This window comes from Mytilus californianus, unplaced genomic scaffold, assembly GCF_021869535.1.
Source record: "Mytilus californianus isolate M0D057914Y unplaced genomic scaffold, xbMytCali1.0.p SCAF_34, whole genome shotgun sequence".
Taxonomy (NCBI): domain Eukaryota; kingdom Metazoa; phylum Mollusca; class Bivalvia; order Mytilida; family Mytilidae; genus Mytilus; species Mytilus californianus.
The window spans coordinates 1567456-1573068 of NW_026262684.1; positions in this window are offsets into that span (position 1 = coordinate 1567456).

Genomic DNA, 5613 nt, shown 5'->3' on the forward strand with positions numbered 1-5613 from the left:
CTCAAGACCTTTAGCATATAAAGACACGATTCATACCCCTACACCAGGACGATTGGATACAAACTCACTGTTAATTTAACACATTTAAACGTTGTATCCGGGGCTAATAAAGGGTATACACTATATAGTAATATATAAAGTATATTATAATTATTGTATGGCATTCTGAACTAGATGTTATGAAGCATAAATGTTTTTTCATATATTCTAGAAGAGCTGGGATGTAAAATAGTTATCCCACTCGAACTTGGTGTGTCAGTGTAAGATCAGCCTCCGGCCTCCGGCCTCCGGCCGTCGGGGTGATCTTACACTGACACACCGCGTCCTCATGGGATAACTATTACTTACATATAAATGTCTATAAATAGACATTTGTGGAAATTGTCATACCCCTACGATTAGGATTACAATAACACTTACACATGTTACAGGTAGCATTTTAATCTTGGGTCATTTTCAAAGTGTAAATATAAACTGTCGGTTCAAAACAAAGACTAATTCCTATGATGTTTTTTCTATAGTTGAACAACGGGATTTAGAAGAAATATCGGTAAAAAAAAAGAATTACGACAACTACGACTAAAGGCAAATCGGACCAAGACAACTCGGACCAATTAACCTGGACCTTTTTTAAAGACAGCTGGGACTAGTTTGAAACACTTGTCAGACCAGTGGCTCTTTGCGGTTTTAACGTTAAATACGATTTTTGTTTGTGTTTGTCTAAATTTTCTTCTTCTCAGCTTCCCTCAACTGACCATCTTAGCCTGAAATGTTTTATGACGACGTAACGAGATCAATAAAAAAAATTAAACAACAAATACCTTTCAATGCAATGCAAATATAAAGCAGATATATATTCGTCTTTACATATGTCGGGCCCGTGTTGTAATAAGTGATCCAAGAAATATTTCAAGATGGTTGAAATGCCTTTTACCGGGCGGCCGACAGGCGCCAAATGATAATTTTTGACTATCGTTAGCGTCAACCTGATTCAATGTGTATTGTGTTATGTCAAATTATCCTTATTCGTCAGAGGCCTCAATTATTTAAAAGTTACCGTTATAATTGGAAAACATATACCATGATTCGTCAAAATCAATAGATATCTTTTTTATCGTCATGGACAAATGAACTCTATGTTTCTTTGTGGAGTTTTGTGGACTTTTGTATGTATTTTCGTCGTTTTTACTTTTGACCATGGTGGAGTCTTTTCTCTTCGATTTATGGGTTTTAAATTCCCCTTTGCATCGTGTCCTCGTTTAAAAAATACTAAAAGTAACTTAACTTGCATTATACATATACATGCATTACATTTTAAATTAAATCAAGCATTTCAAAGTAAAGACCCGAAGAATTGCGTTTGAATATTCTTATAGCGCCTAGGTTGTCTTTTAAAGTACACGGATGTTTGTGAACCCAATTTTAGATTGAATGCAAGTCAAACAATGTTTTTAAACAATGTTTTTTTTTTATTATATTTCTTTAGAAATAAAGTATTTATATTCTATCAAATAAAATTATATTACATCATTCTTGAATTAAATGCTCTTTGCTTGTATATATATTTGAATGCACGAATATTAATTGGAGCCGAATCTTAATCAAACACATGACATCATTTATAACGAGATATTTTTATATTTCATTAGAAATAAAATGTTATCTGATATTTAAAAAAGAAATCGCCAACGCGTTATTTTCTACATGTATCGTTAACGTCAAAAACTGTAAAAAAAAAATATCGTTTACATTATTTGGCAAGATTTAAACGTTATCCGTCGTGAAGATACTTCCACTACGACCGTCTTTGAAATATTTCTGTGTTGCCTTCATAAGTGGTCCGAGTTGTCTTAAGATTGGTTCGATACACAATTTTGTTCTATAAAAGAATTGAAATAGCCCCTCTCCTTTTTCTAAATAAACTTTAAGAGCATACGATACAGTAAAGATCCCACGATGAAATTTTCTTGAAATTGTACTATAGAGTGCATTTATGACGGTGTCCATATCAACACCAAGTTAATCTGAAAAAATATTCCGTTGATTAAAAGGGATAAAAGGTGCAAATGTATGTCAGGTGAGAAGTTATTGAAAACAAATCATACACTATTTATGTCGGTTATGGAGCAGTTGCGGAGACAAAAGTGCAATCGTATAAACGATGTACGACTCCCAATTACTATATACCGCCCGTTTTTGTAAAGCAGATGTAACTATTAATACGGTTAAATGAATAAATGATAAGTGTATTTCCTGCGTTTATTTCATTTTTCCTCGTTATGGATGAAGAACACAGATTAACCATTGCAGCATTACCTGCCCTGATGCAGACTCCACCAGACGTTATATTACAAATTTCATTCGTCATCTGATTCTAACCCTGGTAGTTCAAGCTTGACCATCGACAAACCAATATTTTACAATCAGGGAAATATTATAGGCTATTTGTACACTTGTGGAATTGGAGAGATGTGTTCACTTGTTTTGCAAGCAAACGATATTCCTTTTACATGTGAAACTCGTGAAACTTTACTTAAAATTGTAGACGATGTTAATGGTCTCTTCAGACAGAGAACCGGATGGGATCATAAGCATTCCTCGGGAAACATAATTCTTCTTGTATGTTATGGTTACAATCGCACCCGTCTTATCATATGATATTTGAAATAGTTGACGTTAGTGTTTTGACTACCAGAGATGAACCATATACATGTATACCTATTTCAAGAAACATATAACCGTCTTATATATTGGCATTCTTTGGATGATTAGCAGATTGGCGACAAAATATATTCAAACAGATATCCAGTATTGATAACTTACTTAGGACAAAATCCAGAATATGCAGAAGAAGTGCAGAAAATTAATAAGACATAATACACGCACTATATAGTACAGGTTGATCTCGTACGCCATCGTAGAATAAAAAAAAAAACACAAAGTTGTTGGGACTTTGTGGCGACACATATGTTTGGCTATAAGCGCTGCATTTGTGAGTCGTCGAAAAAAACTTATTTACATGATAAAAAAATATCATTTAATTTTGCTATGTATCTCAATTGGGTTATTTATTTATTTTTTTTTTGAGAGGACTGTTTCGTCAACTGTAAGTCTAAGTGTAATCCTAGGTATAGACCTAGTTTCCGCAAATGTCTATTAATAACGACAATCATCTTCATATCAAGGCGTCAATCATTTAAAAATTTATACAGTCATTAACCTATTTTTAAAAGTGGTTAGTTCGAAGAACCGGTTATTTTCACTCACGTCGTCGAATTTTTAAAGTTGTTAAAATCTACTAGTATTCAATATAAAACAGTCTGTTAAGTATTTTTTTCCAAAAAAATTATAATTTCACATATTTTAATTAGATAAAAGTATTTTTTAATACTTCATGTTACTTGTGAAGACAAAATTACACATGTTAAATGTTATTCTCTTTGTGTGTAAAATTTAGCTTTAACCACACTCAACTATATTCGATATATATATTTTCAGAATTTTACTTTGCAGGAAGGATTTCCTTCTATTACATTTTTGGGATAAATACTCGAAATTTTCCTAAACTTGTAAAAATTGTAGTTTTTTAAGCCATCTCAATGCATTTATAATTTGGTTACATGTTTGAAAAATACATCTCTTTAACGTTCACATAAGAATCTACGATACTATAAGCATTTCTACATAAGGAAATGCCTGTACCAAGTCAGGAATATGACAGTTGTTTTCCATTCGTTTGATGTGATTGAGCTTTTGATTTTACCATTTGATAAGGAACTTTCCGTTTTGGATTTTCATTAGAGTTCGGTATTTTTGTGATTTTACTTTTTTCAGGATACATTGTCAACGCAGGACTTTTAGAAAATGGCCCTGCTGTGAAATAAATTTATAATACTATTAAAGAACTTTATAACAGCAAATATTACAAAAAGATTCCAGAAAGATTCTGACAGAAAGTAGTCACTATAATGATATAATAGATACCATGAAGAACCTTTTTCACAGTTGTGTATGACAGTCAAGTTAATAAATCTTTATGCATTTATTTAAGATTATTTAAAATTACTTGAATTTGATTTTTAAAAATAAATTTTCATTTCATACATTTTAATTGGATTTCAACAATAATTTCGCTAATGTAATGAAATGAGTTTTGCTGCCAAACAATCATTTTTCTCGTTCTAGTATTTCCCTTTACCAAATATCAAAAAAGCTAAATATCGAAAACGCGTTTAGGCTACATCGGACCAGGCTGATATTCCATTGAAATTGGAACTCTTTATAAGATAGCTATACAGGTAAAAATGGTCAAGTTCGTATATTTGAATAGTTTACATCTGTGTTTATGGGCATTAAAAGTTAAATGTAGGTGCATATTTAGATTTTTTGCATCTTATATATGTGTTTATACTTAAATTGTAGTATGGAGCTTGGATATATTCGTAAACTTTTAAATTAAAGAAACATGTACATAAAACAGGGATTGAGGTAGGTGCAAATACATGTGTATCTTTTTTGTGCATAAACATAAATTCCGCCGAAAAGATCCATCTTTTACCTTTCCGTGTATTTTTGTCGGCGGAATTTATGCTTAAGGTGTTATAGGTTACATATAGCTTCAACGTGAACCTGACAATGATAGGTTTTGTAATTTTAGAAATTTATATGTCAAAATCAAGACAAAAAATCTACAATGGTTTACTGTTCTTACATTTGAACCTGAGTCGAGGAATATTTACAAACACACAATGCTGTAAAACATATGTGAGGAATAGGCTTAATCTGTGTATAAAAACAATAACATTTAGTTATTGCACCTTATCTTGTCTAGATGAGAAAACATGTCTTATGAGCTGTCAATGTTTTCATCTCTTTTAGCTCATTTCTGTTATTTTTATAATAATATTTTAAATCTAGGATCCAGAACAATCTTAAATAAATGCACAAAGATCCAGAAAAAAGTATGAAATTCTTACCTTTTGAATTAAAGGAGTTTGAAAACCGAGTAAGAACATATTTGAACTAATACATAATCACTTAAGTATCGTGCTTTTGGTGTCTAACTATAGATTAAAGTGGTTGTTAACTTTTCAAGTGCACTTATATAATATAAATAGGCACATCCTTTACTTAACTGTCCTTGATGTTGAATTGAAAAACATATACAGACTGACAAGTGCATTTTCTTCAAAGTCACACACGCGTCCAACATTCGTTAAACGTAAAATATGGCCCATATTTCTAGCTTAATTTCAAATTAGACTAGAAAATAATCTAAGAAATGACTAGATAATATGTAGGTTTCCTCTGTGAATATCTACATCGGTACTGGCACGAAAATACGAATATTGTTTTATTCAATTTGCTATTATACAATTATACTAAAGTATTTTGGCGTCGAGCATCACTGAAGAGACGTTACTTGTCGAAAAACGCATCTATAACTGTACAATTGGAACTGTTAAAGCTATGTCACGTGAGCGTTCTTTTTGCGACGTGAACAATAGCGTTTTCAAAGGAAAAACACAGATAAGTTTCCATTAGTTTTATATTGATGAAAACATAAATAGCATACGTCGATAAAAAAGATATTTAACGATTGTGTTAGTTGTA